At 31.8% G+C, this 14,649-nt stretch overlaps 1 long non-coding RNA gene across 2 annotated transcripts; it reads right to left on the minus strand.

Moving 5' to 3' along the window:
• Positions 1–7,757: 7,757 nt before the first annotated feature.
• On the minus strand, positions 7,758–12,417 carry LOC137810602 (uncharacterized). Of its 2 annotated transcripts, none has more exons than XR_016518424.1 (2): positions 11,326–12,417; positions 7,758–10,418 (listed from the first exon to the last, which is right to left on the minus strand). It is a non-coding gene; the product is annotated as an uncharacterized LOC137810602 (long non-coding RNA). The 2 variants fall into 2 exon arrangements; XR_011080934.2 differs by having other exon boundaries at positions 7,758–11,206.
• Between the last annotated feature and the right edge of the window lie 2,232 nt (positions 12,418–14,649).

Raw genomic sequence — 14,649 nt, forward strand, 5'->3', positions numbered from 1 at the left:
GGATTGACTCACCACAAGGTTAAATTCCACTTAACAAGCACCAATTTGAATTTTGTTCATCACCAATTTAGAGGTCAAGGAATGAAAGCAAAGAACAATTCAAATTTAAAATTAGGACAACAGCAAATGGATTTGATTTATAGGACACAACTAGAAGGAATATTGAATAAATTGGACAAGCAATAAAAATAGGCACTCAACAAAAGGTAGCACACAATTAGAACCTAGAGAATGGCACTAGAATTGATTAGAAAAACCAAAATCGTACTACTGGAAATTTTTAGGTCCAAAAAGCGTGACTTATAAAATTTATGCTGAGCTGGCTATTTGAAACTTGATTCTGAAATTTGAACCACAAACGATTCAAGGTCTTAGCAAACTTTTGGCGCTGGAATCACACCAAAACTATGCACCAAATAATTGTGATAAATTTTTCAAAATTCTTGTCCAACTACCGTATATTTTGGCACTAGGATGCACACTTTTTTTGTTTTATTTATCATTTTTTCTCTATTTTGTCTTTTGATCTGATTATTTTTTTCTTGATTTTCTAATACATAAAACTGTATAGATCCAGATTTTCATAATTTTTCTTCAACGTATTTGAAATTCATAACAAAAAGAACCCAGCACAGAATTTGAAAAAAACAGAGTAATCCTAATTCTAAAATTTAAAAACAAAATGAAGAACTTCAAAAACACAATGGAGTGAATGTATATGAACTTGTATGGATCTAACATACAAATATGAACTCAAACTAAAATAAAAAATTCACCAAAGGATCAACAAACACAGAATTATAGATCTGGACTCAAATCAAATCAAGAAACCAAAATTATCAACAAAATCAGCACTACATGGATTTGATGACAAATTATGAGAAACGTGACTTAGACAAAACACAATTGGATTCAGAAATTAAAATGACTCAAGACACATAATATGAACCGATTAGAATTGCAATTAAGACTCAAACAAACTAAAAACAAAACAGCAACACAATTCTATATAGATTCCTACACAAATGTGAAAATTAGAAGCTCAAGAACAATTTGAACACAATGCACCGATTGAATTTCTTCAAACAACACCTAAATCAAATTAAAATGCAAAAAACAACAAGACAACATGAAGAATTGAAGAACAACACGGAAACAAGAAGAACACAAACATTAAAATGAAAGAAGACACTTAGCTCTTGTAGAACCATAACTCATGATACCAAATGATGGATTTGTGCCTTCATATTTTCGGAATTGTTGATGAGTTGCGGAAGCTACACGGATTGGAGATGGAACAAGGTCCTCCTAAGAGTGGTGGTGATCTTGAAGGTGCATGATAGGTAGGATTTGAGAGTGGTGAGGCCAACTCTACTTGGAAAGGGCGAATTTGTGAAGATTAAAAGCCTAACCTAGGAGGTTTTGGGCAAAAAGTGATATTGGCATAATTTTGGCAGCAATTCACTCATGTATTAATCTTACAAAATGAGATCCAAGCACCTCAATTTATAGTGTTTAGAGGACTGGAAATTCAAAAGAAAGTGGAGGAAAATTCAAATGAATTCCCTCCCAAAAGTGGAGCTTAAATAAGCACATGGGGAGGGGTGTGTCTAGTTTGTATGCTCACCCCCTCCATGGGCTTTCTAGACAGGCCTTGGTAAATTTAGAGGTTTTTAGAAACTCTAAGTTTACTTAGGTTGGTGTTTTTAGGTGTCAAAATTAATTCTAAGAAAAATTACAAATAAAGTTCCTATGCTAATTTTGACAAGAAATTAAAGTCTACTCTACACTAGAGTTTATGACATGTAGAATGCGTCCTCTTGACCCCTTTTTGACCATAACTTTAGTGGTTGCCTCAATTTGACATTTTGGTGGCCTTTCAATGGATTGGTATTGGGGCCTCTTCCATCATCCCATTTCAATTTGGCTCTAGTTTTTAAAACAAGATTTTGTAATAGTTAAAAGCACCCAAGTTTTTGTAACAGTTTAAAACAAGATTTTAGTGAAAATATTTTTTTTAGTTATTATTAAAAAATAATAATTTTCTGATATGATTTGGATACATGTTTTCTGAAAATATAAGATTTGTGGATAGGTAATAAGATTTGTCTTGACATGGTGGTGGTGATGCATTATTAGATTCAGAGTTGCTTAACATCCTTTTTTTTTTCCTGTATACAAAAGTTAATGTTGTGAAAAATGGCTTGGTCATTGACCTAGTTGAGGAACTAAGCCAATGTGTCAATGATCGGGTCACTAATTGAATGTATGCCCAGTACTAAAAAAAAGTAAAAGGTATATTATATATGCCTATCATAATTTGAAAATTCCAACTTAAACTTAATTTTTTTATAATTATAAAGTATCAGTAAATGAAATAACAAATAAAGATCAAGACAATGTAATTTTAGAGTTAAAATTTCAAAACATCATCAAAGGAAAGTAACTAATATCCAAAATAAAGTTCTTACTAACAATGAAAATTCATAAATAAAAAGTGAGAAACATAATTTCGTAATCTTACTAGTTCACTCGATTAACTTTGCTACCATAGACCTCCCCTAATGCATATGCATTTCAACCTCTTTTTCTCCCTTTGCATTTTCCACATTCAATGCCAAAGCAGAGTCAAAATTTGTGGGAATACAAAGGATGCAAAACCTTGACAAAGTATTTTTTACATTATCTTTGTTATGAAGGAATTTTTTAGGAATTAGATATTGATCTAATCTATAACAGTATGATTATAGTTTGTTTGATATATAAGATTAAACATTACATGTTTAATTATTTGATTTCAATTTCAATTTCGTAATTTCATTCAATCTTTCATTATTAATCTTAATAAAATAAAATATGCATTATAATATATTAATACAAACATCATTCGTCACCTACTTTTCAACTTCTAATGTCTTTTTTGTTTTGTTTTTCTTCCCTGAATAAAAAAGACTCAAACAAAATGATTATGGCTGTGAAGTCACAGTTAGTACATAATTGACATTTTAAAATCATGTAAGATAAACCACCAATAAACTGTTATTTCTTTCTAAGTTAAAATAAATCATCAAACCACTTTCCTAAGTTGCAAATGCCTTCACCTAATCCCTGGAGAACCGAATTTACAAATTACAACAATTACAAAACAAAAACATGATTTAACTGAATATCCCAATTTCCCTTTCCTTAAATTTCTGTCCCAGATTTTCAGCAACTAAAGAAACTATTTCCTATATAAAACAAAGAGTACAATGAAGTCAGGCAATAAGCTTAAAGTCCAAAACACGAAACAACCAATTTCTAAAGACATCACAAAATTCAATCGAAGATTCTTAATATTGTTCTCGTAGATTCCTAGAGATTGTAGAAGAGGGAATATAGTGTGAGAACAGAATCTAAGGTTTTAAAATGGGGAAGATACACATTAAATAAGTTATGCGAAGCTTCGAAGAGCAAACACAAAAATAAAGGACAAAAGGTGAGAATGGAACACGATTTGAAAATTATGATGATAGACTTAAAGAGGTTGACCTCCTTATGAGGTAGAGAAACACTCATTGTCAGAGAGTGTGTTGCCCATATAGAAATGATTGGAAAAAGTTAAAGAGAGAGAAAAAAAAATTACGAATTCATTCTCCTAGCAAACTATTTGCTCAAATTAAAAAAAATTAAATAATTTTTGGAAAAGTATGAATGTGCATATTTATTTAAATTAATTCATAAAACTTTTAATTTAAATAATATTTTGAATTTATTATTATTAATTTAATTTAATGTTTAAATAAAATTAAAAGGTTAAAATACTATTTGAAAAGTAATTTTTAAATTGATATTAATTATTTTAATATTATACTAAAATTAACAAATTAGTAAATTTATTGATATTAATTTAAAATATTTTATAAATTAAAATTAAAAATTAATTTTATAAAATTTAGTTACTCCAAAATTAGTATCTAAATTCAAATAATAATAATTTAAAATTTAAGTATCTAATAATATGATGATTAGAAATTAAAAAATTAGTTTATAATTTTATTATTTTTATAGACAAAAAATTAGTCTCTAAAATAGATTAAAAGTGACTTAAAAAAATGTTTCTAATTATATTTTAACAAGAGACTTAAAAAAATTGTCTCTAATTTTTTTTATTTCTTAGTTATAAAAAATATAGTATTTAATTATATTATAATTTTTATTAATAATATATATTTTTTAGATATTAATAATTTTTATTGTATAAAATAGTATCTAAATTTGTTATTATAGTAACTATTTTTTTCTCTAAATTAATTATTATTAAATTATTTTCTTGTGGTATTAATTTGGTTAAACAACCCTAATAATAACACTTTAGTTAATTCACTTGTTTAATAGGTTTTTTTACCACATTAATAATAAAATAATTAATTACTAAAAAAATAAAAAATACAGAGTTTTGTCCAGATAAGTCATTGGTAAGAAAAAAAAAACTTTTTATATGATTGAACACGGATGTCTTTACAAAAAGATGTCTCCTTCTGAAAAAAAAAATGTAGTTACTACTTAGTGCTTTTCTGGATACATAAAAAAGATAAAAAGAATGTATATTGTAAGTGGCGAGAATTGTTTTACATTTAAATAAGTAAATGTTTTTTTTTTATTTTGGGGTCTTCTAAAGAGTTACATAAAAATATTTGAACTGAAACTAAATTAATATTTAAATAAATCGAGTTATATGAAAAAAATGATAATTATTTAAAAAATAATAATTTGGTTAAGTTGACTTGTACCATAATGCAATAATGCACTTCTCGTGTTATGCGTTTTATCTACTCTTATGTGTTATTATTTTAATATAGTTATACAATTTTTAATGTATAGATAAAAAAGGTAAAAGTGTAATTAAAAGAAATTATATTATCTTTAAATTTTAAAATAACATAAAAAGAAACAAAATTTCTTCAAACGTTTATTATATAAAATAAAAAATATATAGAAATAGAAATAGAGGAAGCAATATTTATAATCATTACGCAATTGATAAAAATAGTAGGTGAATGGATAAAGTCGATGAAAGAAAAGAAAGAAAGACTTTTCTTAAGTAATTTATTTATTTTGGTAATTTAAATGTTACTTCCCACTGCCCACCAACCTATGCGTCAGCGCCACCTTATCCAGTAGTCCCAAACCCTCTCAGCGCCCCCACTCAATTAAGAAAAGGAAACTTTCTACACCCCTAATTCTTTTATTTATATATTATAAATTAATTTTATTTTTAGTTGATATTAGATTTTCAACATATTTTTAGATTAATACATTAATATTTTGTATATAGGATTAAATATTTATGAGTCATCCAAAAATAAGACCGATAATTGTAGATAAATTGATAGCAATTTAATAATGGATAACATAATAACTTCAACAAATCTTGTTAGGTTAGATTCTGATATCACATTAAAAGACTATTTTAAACTTAAGTTATCTATACAAAATTAATTTTGTGAGGTGAGAATTGTCAATTAACCTTATTTATAATCAATGTGAGATCTTGGATAGATAAAAGCAATTGGTTGATGAGGAAAACAATACCATGAAATATGTAGTGTGAGCGTGTTGGGTAGCACAAACACGTATAATTTACCAATGTTCTTCATTTTTTCAACTTTGAAGAACATAATCAACGAAATTATGCATGTGTTGGCCAACATCTCTATTATAAGATTTATGACTAAGTTTATAACTTTAATATTCCGTATCTTTTTATTAAAATTTATATACTACTCTTTGTATTGGCTCAAACTTCAAACAATGTTCATTATGTTAAACCAAGTGGTGTTCAAGCTTTGAAGAATCCGAACCCTTTGAAGGATGTTGAAGCCTTGGCTGTGCTTGCTGTTGCTGAGCTGTTTTAGTTAGGATCTGGGGTAGATTGTGTATTGTAATCCACCTCTTGATTGAATCCAAAGCATAGGCATTCTCAATCTTTTTGAAAGAAAAATGTTTTTCAAACTAAGTTCGAAACAACCGATTGTTTTGTCAAAACAACCGATTGTTTTGTCAAAACAACCGATTGTTTATACTTAGATGTTTTTAGAAAAGATTGAAAATTGTTTTTCAAATGGTTAAGCTGTTAAAACCAAAACAAACGATTGATTCGAGGAAACAACCGATTGTTTGGTTTGGTACCATAACAGAAAAACTGTTTTATCTTTGACTGAGTTTTAAATGATTTAACTGCTTACGCTCCAGTCTTTAAATGCTTTGACCAATCCTTTAAATGCAATTAATAGTTTGTTAAGATTTGATAACAAACAACATCTTTGAATAAATTTAGAAAAACAGATTTGAGTAACAAGTTTTTTTAATAGAGATTTTGAGTTTTTCAAAGAGTTGAGATTGCTTAGAGATTGTGATTGATCAAAGTGTGTGGAATAGGATTCTGCTTGTATTGATTTCAGATTATCTTCTGTAACAAGTGTAATCCTTGTACTCTGTTGAACAAGTTTCTTTTGTGTGTTTGCTGAGATTTGTTGTGTGTTCTTGAGGGGATCAAGATAAGAAATCTTAGTGTTGGTGTGTTGGCCAAGAGAAGTGTGTGTCTTGAGGGGATCAAGGTCACTTTCTTGGTTGTGGTGTAAGTGATCAAGGTGTGGTTGCTTAGTGGATTTCCTCAGTGGTTTCTGAGAAGACTGGATGTAGCTCTGGGTTCAGAGTGAACCAGTATAAACATCTATGTGCAATCTCTCTATCATTAATCTCGTTTAATTCAGTTTTGTTTTTGTTTGCTGGTATAAACAACCGATTGTTTCTGCGAAACAACCGGTTGTTTTTCTGGTATTGTTGTTTTTACTTGCTGTTTTGGCAAACTGGATTCCTTATCAATTGTTTCTTGAAATAATTTCATTCTTGACTTAAAAGTTTGCGAAAACCCTCTTTAAACAATTCACCCCCTCTAGTTTAAAGCCATCCATTCTAACAATTGGCATCAAGAGCTTGGTTCTTGAAAGTTATTCAAGTTGATCCCAAAACTGTTTTTAAAATGGGTGATAGACTACCTTTTGGGGAAGGTGCTTCAATCAATAGACCACCTCTGTTTTGTGGTTTGAACTACCAGTTTTGGAAAGTAAGAATGAAAATATTTATGGAATCTCTTGACAAAGGAATTTGGGATGCAATTGAAAATGGTCCTTTTGTCCCAAAGTTTGAAAAAGATGGATTTGTCATTGAAAAGCCTTGGTCTCAATGGACTGATTCAGAAAGCAAGAAGGCCAAATTCGATTGCATTGCCAAAAATATAATAACCTCTGCTTTAAATTCTGATGAGTTTTTCAGGGTCTCTCAATGCAAATCATCAAAAGAAATGTGGGACACCTTGGAAGTCACTCATGAAGGTACAAATGTGGTAAAGAGAGCTAGGAAGCATACTCTAATCCAAGAGTATGAGATGTTTAGAATGCTTAAAGGTGAAACAATTGCTGAGGTGCAAAAAAGATTCACTCACATCATCAATCATCTCATGAGCCTTGACAAGACCTTTGAAAAGTGATGGAAAAACGATCTTCTTCTAGTAATGATCTTTGTAATTTCTTCTTTGGATGAATGATGAAGGAGATATGATGAGCGGAGGCATTAAAGAAACTCAAGAGGAGTTTCCATGGATTGAAGTGGAGTAGGAATTTGTAAGAGTGAGAGGTGAGGCCAACTCACTAGGAAAGAGTCTAGGCTAAGTCTTGAAGGAGACTAACCTAGGGAGAACTTAAGAACAAGTAGAATGGCCAAAATTAGGCAACATTTCATTACTAATTCCAAGTTAAAGAAATACATGTATAAGAGACTCCTATTTATAGGATAAAGTCTCTCAAAAACTCTCAAATGAGAGTGTGACAAGTGTCACCACCTTATTGGTGCAAATCCTCTCCATTAAGAAGAAGACATGTGGAGACTCATGTCTTCCTTGCCTACATTTCTATTTGGACCCCTCTTTTACTATTTTACACATTACTTTGTTTTCTATTTACATCTTTCTCTACTTTGGCCCAAAATACAAGGCCCAAAACTTCCTAACTACTCTATACAATTTTTACAAGGCTAAGAAGAAGAAAAAGACTTTACAAACTCTTCATTAAAGCTCGATCTTCGTCTATCTTCTTGGCCGAAAGTTTTGAGGCTGGACGGTTTCCATCATCCCCTCCCTCTTGAAAAGGATCTGTCCTCAGATCTGAATGATGCTCAATGACAGCAACCTCTGTTTATTTGATGGTTTCCTCCTGGGTCAAATGTCAATCTGCAATAAACATCAAACAAACATGAGATAAATTTCCTTTTTAGAAGAAAATTAAAAGAAAAGAAAACTAAACAAAAATAAGTCCCCTTTTCTTTAAAATTCTTTTTAAAGAAAAACATAAGGCCCATTTCAAAAATATTTTTGTTCACATTGTGTTGTTTATTGCCCAAGCTAGGCAACAACATCACAAAGTGTTGTTTTTGATATTTTTGTGAAGAAGAATGAGCATTATATAATTGAAAAGAAGAGTTCAAAGTATTGCAATCCCCCTTTAAGGATTCTTTCTCAACCATGCTTTCAGGGGGTGTCATAAAAGACTCTTCTTCTTTGTGGGTTTCCTCCTCTTCTTCCTTTTCAATCAAACATTCTTCTGTATTTTCTGTGGAGGAAATATTTATATCTATATTTGGTTCAGCTCCAAACATAGATTTTTCTTCAAGCACATCCTCACAAGGGTTTTCTAGAGAAGATAAAATGTTATCGATATCTGATTCAACTCGAAAAAAAGAGTTTTTTGTACTTTCCTTTTTCTCATTCTCTTCTTTCTTTCTGACAAGAGCTTGGAATTTTTCTCTAAACTCCTTTTCTCTTCTAACATATTCTTTTTCTCTGTATATAAAATTTCTTCCTTTTTCTACAAGCTCTTTCATTTCTTCTCTAAGCTTTTTCTTTTTCACATATGAAGGTGGAACAAACTTTCTTCTCATACACATCTTCAATTCATCCCAATTCAATATTTCTGATTTTCTACCAATTCTAACATCGGCTTCCCTTTGTATCCACCAAGACCTAGCATATTCTTGAAAACTTAGAGTAGCCATGGAAAATTTTCTAAATTCATCCAATTGATGTTTTTCAAAGATTTTGATCAACTTTTGTTTCCCATTCTAAATATGCTTCAACATTTTTATTTCCATCAAAGTAAGGAATGTATACTTCAGACTCAGTAGAATAATATAAACTTCTAGGCTCAAAACACATCCCTTCCTTTTTATTATAATGAGGATTATAAATCTTTCTACTATGACAAGAAGTATTCATAGACATATTAAGCTTTGTATTTAAAAGATTTTTCACAAGAAGGAAAGTGAGTTTAGCACACAAGGTAAATTCCCAGGAAAGAGAGGTGGGTCACAATGGACACTCTTAAGTACCAAGTCTTTCCTAGCCAGAACTTATCCCAATGCACTTCACAAATCTCCTTCCAATGAAAACTTCTTCAACACAAACAAAGAGTTTTCTAAAGAAAGAAACTAAAAGAAAGCTTTTAAAATCTAAGAATTTAAATTGCAAAAATTTAAACTAGACGACTCCTAATGGTGAGGCTTGTAGGCACTTGTGAACCTTCAAGACACACTCACCGTCTAAAGCGTGTATCTAATAAGAAAATTAAAGAAAACTTGTAGGAGATGGAAGAACACCAAAGGCTCTTCCAAGACACCTAAAGTAAAGATAATGGCCAAATTACAAAACTATTGAAATCACACAAAATTTTTTAAAAAATAATCTTCAAAGTTCTCTTCTCTTTTCTCACAAGTGTTTCTCTCCAAGCCTTTACTTGTTTGTCCTCCAAAGGTGAGTACCCCTTGCAAAGTCCTTTGCCTTCTCTTAGGATGCTACCTAGAAGTTAGCTCAATTCTCACAAAGAACAAATTCAAGGTATATTCCACTTCAAGAGGTCAATAATAAAAGCAATAAAAGCTCAATTTGAAGAGTGAAACTCAAAGGAGATGAGAGATGACAAACACAAAGATTATCCATAAAATCAAGACAAGCAAGAAATTAAAGGTTTTCAAGAAAGTAAGCACTCAAAAGAAGCACCTAAAGATTGGCACTAGAATTGGATTAAAAAAAGAAAAACAAAGAATGATGAAAATTCTTAGTAGACCATGAAATCCAAAATGTTGCTGCCCAATGTAGCTTGGTCCAAAGAACTCAATTCTCGCGGGTCCCGCGCTAAGGAACTCCAATTGCCAAATTTCTCACCAAAATTTACGCTCCCTCATTATTCAACAAATTCCAATTTGCTTTCACTGATTCTACTTTAATTTCTTCAATTAATTGCACACCTTGCTAGTACTTGATTCACCTGCACCTTCGGCACACCATTTCTCATCAAATTCTTCAAATTTACGGACCCCACAATTCACTGCATCAGCTTCAATCAATTTGTAATTCACAAATTGAATTCAAATGTAGACATTTTTTTTTTTTTATTTAATTAAAATCTGCACCAAAATGATCAACAATTTCAAGCAATCAAATCTGAATCAGAACAGCTAGTATGAAGACCTACGTTTCTCAATTACAATTTCAAAATTCACCAACAGCTTCACTTTGCCAATTTCACAAGCTAAACCGGAAAATTCTGCATCAAGACTTGCACCAGTAAAATTCTTGCTTCAACAAAATTGAACCAATTTAGTTTACGCACTTTGCTTTCTCTATCTCACTTTTCTTGCATTCAATGAGGCAATTTTAATTAAATCTCTGGATCAATACACCAACCAATTATGCACCGGAATTTTACTCAATTAAGCATTGCATCGTAAACACCAATTATGAACCAAATGATGCAAACAATTCAAGTCATCATACTACATCACAACATCGTGATCAATTCATAAACAGTTTCAATGCACAAAATTATACCACCAAATTACACTAATCAAAAGATTAAAATTGTGCAGCTGCGAACTATTCAACAATATACACCAATTATGTGCAGGATTTTGTACCAAAATAGCCAAACCATAAAACTTCTGCACCCAAATCTACATCAAAACAATTACTACACTGTTAAATCAATTGCCAATAACTTGTTTATGTTGAATTAGTTGTTGGTCCAATTGAATCACCACAGGAAATCCTTCAATCCAGTATAGAACACCAAGTGTTTGATGGAATGCCTATTCCAACTACTCAACACAAACTACACTGAATCAAAATTACACCGTCTCAGATCAACCACTCCACTACTCAACTTCTCTTATTTCGAAGATTAACAGAACAGAAAAATTGTAATTAAAATTGCACGTAAATGTAATTGAACGCACCTCTTCAATTCACAGAAACTGAATGCCACTGGACTTCGCTACACCTTCAACTCACACAATTCTAATTCATGCTTATTGAACAAACACCTTGGCTGCAATGAATCAATTCATACGAAACACTACAGTTCCTTTTTGGTTAGTGCTCGCTGAATCTCAAATTCTCCAGCAAATCGCTTCAAATCGATCGTCTTCTCCGTTAACCGGTTTCGCCGGAAAACTGAAACTCCTCTGTTACTGATTCTTCCAGCAACGCACCAAATCTCAAGCAAATTATGATTTCGGCGGTTCAAATCTCCTTACCGCAATATCTCATTCAGTGTTCTCCAATCACTTGATTTAAAAATCGTTCCAGAGAATGAAGAATGTAGATGAAAACGCACCGGAAACTCACAGTTTCAACGATTTAGGTCGCCGGAAAACACAACTCCTCGCTGATTTAGGTCACTGGAAACCGCAAAAACCTCTGTCCACTGATTATGTTCGCCGGAAGCCGCAAAACCTCCTTACACCAATTTCGTTTGCCAAAAATCGCAAAACACCTCCGTTCGTGATTCCTCCAACACCACACCGCTTCAATTAGATTTCACACCGAACAAATTCTTCGTCAAACTTATGTTTCTCACCTTCGCACCAAACTCAGCTCACACGTTTTCAAAATCACATCAAGAATGAAGAACAAGATGAACGGATTGAAAACGCATATGAACGTGAACGTGCAACAGATTTTCGTGAAATTTTGACAATACAAACGGATTCGGAACTGCTATTCGCACCACAGATCCAATGAGATCTCACAAACAAGTCCAAACTCTTCTTCACACCTGGAAATTTCTTTTAGAACCACGAACAATTTTCGGAAAATTTTTCGAGAATTTTCGAAAATGAATTTTGAGAGAGTAATAATGGAAACCTAACTCAAAGAAAATTGCTAATGATCTAGTAGCAATTTATGAACTCAAAAATGAAAATCAAAAGCACTCAAGAGCTCTAATCTATGAAGAAATTTGAAAAAAAAACTTCAAAAAGTTCAACTAATGGAGTTTATGACAAATTTTGACTAAACATGACTCTAGACAAAACATATATGATTATAAAATCAAAATGACTCAATTATATGAAAATTTCACCGAACAAATTTGAAGAAAACTCAAAAAATTCAAAAGTACACATGAACATGAACACAAGAACACCTAAAAGCACATACATGAAGGTTCAAGTAAGAACAATTAATTTGAACCGAACAAAAAGACAAAAAAACACAAAATCAATCGGTAAACATTCAAGACAATCAAGAACATTATGAACAACACGGAATTTAGAAAAAAATAGAAGAAGATCTTACAACCATAGCTCTGATACCAAATGATGGAAAAACGATCTTCTTCTAGTAATGATCTTTGTAATTTCTTCTTTGGATGAATGATGAAGGAGATATGATGAGCGGAAGCATTAAAGAAACTCAAGAGGAGTTTCCATGGATTGAAGTGGAGTAGGAATTTGTAAGAGTGAGAGGTGAGGCCAACTCACTAGGAAAGAGTCTAGGCTAAGTCTTGAAGGAGACTAACCTAGGGAGAACTTAAGAACAAGTAGAATGGCCAAAATTAGGCAACATTTCATTACTAATTCCAAGTTAAAGAAATACATGTATAAGAGACTCCTATTTATAGGATAAAGTCTCTCAAAAACTCTCAAATGAGAGTGTGACAAGTGTCACCACCTTATTGGTGCAAATCCTCTCCATTAAGAAGAAGACATGTGGAGACTCATGTCTTCCTTGCCTACATTTCTATTTGGACCCCTCTTTTACTATTTTACACATTACTTTGTTTTCTATTTACATCTTTCTCTACTTTGGCCCAAAATACAAGGCCCAAAACTTCCTAACTACTCTATACAATTTTTACAAGGCTAAGAAGAAGAAAAAGACTTTACAAACTCTTCATTAAAGCTCGATCTTCGTCTATCTTCTTGGCCGAAAGTTTTGAGGCTGGACGGTTTCCATAAAAAAGGAAGAGCTGAACATCAAGATCTTGAAATGTCTTGATAGAGCATGGCAACTAAAGGTAACTGCTATTTCTGAATCCAAAGATCTAACATCATTAAGTATGGCTTCTTTGTTTGGTAAGCTTAGGGAACATGAGTTAGAGATGAATAGACTCAATGTTCAAGAAAGCGAAGACAAGCACATAAGGAGCATAGCCTTAAAAGCTTCCAAGCACAAAGGAAAACAAGAATCCAGTGATGAGGAAAACCTTAGCTTGTTGTTAAGAAAGTTCAACAAATTCTTGAAGAGAAACCGCAACAAGGACAACAACAAAGATAGGTATGGAAATAAGAAATCCAATGATTTTAATTCCAATAACTTACTTGTTTTGGTTGTGGTGAGCAAGGTCATATAAAGGCAGATTGTCCAAACAAGAGCAAGGAGAAAAAGCCTAGCTACAAGGAAAAGAAAGGCAACACAAAGAGAGCCTACATAGCTTGGGATGAAAATGAGGTATCATCATCAAGTTCTTCATCAAGTGAAGATGAGAAAGCAAACATCTGCTTGATTGCTGAAGATGATGGTGAATCTTGCAGCTCAAGTGAGGTTAGTTCATGTGCTTCTTTAAATGAACAAAATTATAGTGAATGGCTTGAAGCTTTTCAAAAAACTCATGATGAAGCTAATCGATTGGTTCTTTCAAACAACTGATTGAAAGAACTTAACAGCTGACTGGAAAAGAGAGTGAAATCACTTGAAGATGAGATTGAAAAATATAAAAATGATTTCAAAAATCTGGAAAATCATTTCAAAAATTCTTCTTGCAAGGGTGACACTCTCATTTGCGAAAATTGTGAAAAGCTTGAGAAAAAGGTTCATTATCTAGTTGACACTGTGGACAAGCTTTCAAAAGGGAAATCTAACTTTGTGAATGTCTTGGCATCTCAAAGCTGTGTTTTTGGAAAGGCTGGTTTAGGTTTCAATCCACAGAATCAACAAGATAAGTTTTCAAAAATAATTTCAAGAAAGCCAGTGAAACAACCGATTGTTAAATCGAAACAACCGGTTGTTACATGCTTTTATTGCATGAAAAAGGGCCATTCGGTTAGATTATGCAAAATAAGAAAATTCTCTGTTCGTAGAGGCTACATGAAATGGATTCCTAAAGGGTGTGAGGTTCCAAATGAGAAAAAGAAATCTATTGGACCCACATTTGTGAAGGGACCAAATCTTGTTGCTTGAACTCATGTTTGTGCAGGAATTCTAAAGAATTATGAAGGACTAAGTCATGTGATCAAGTTCTTGGAAGAAAAAGACCATCATTGAAGCTGAATCAATGC

Source organism: Phaseolus vulgaris, chromosome 2 (assembly GCF_051622355.1).
Source record: "Phaseolus vulgaris cultivar YP4 chromosome 2, ASM5162235v1, whole genome shotgun sequence".
NCBI lineage: Eukaryota > Viridiplantae > Streptophyta > Magnoliopsida > Fabales > Fabaceae > Phaseolus > Phaseolus vulgaris.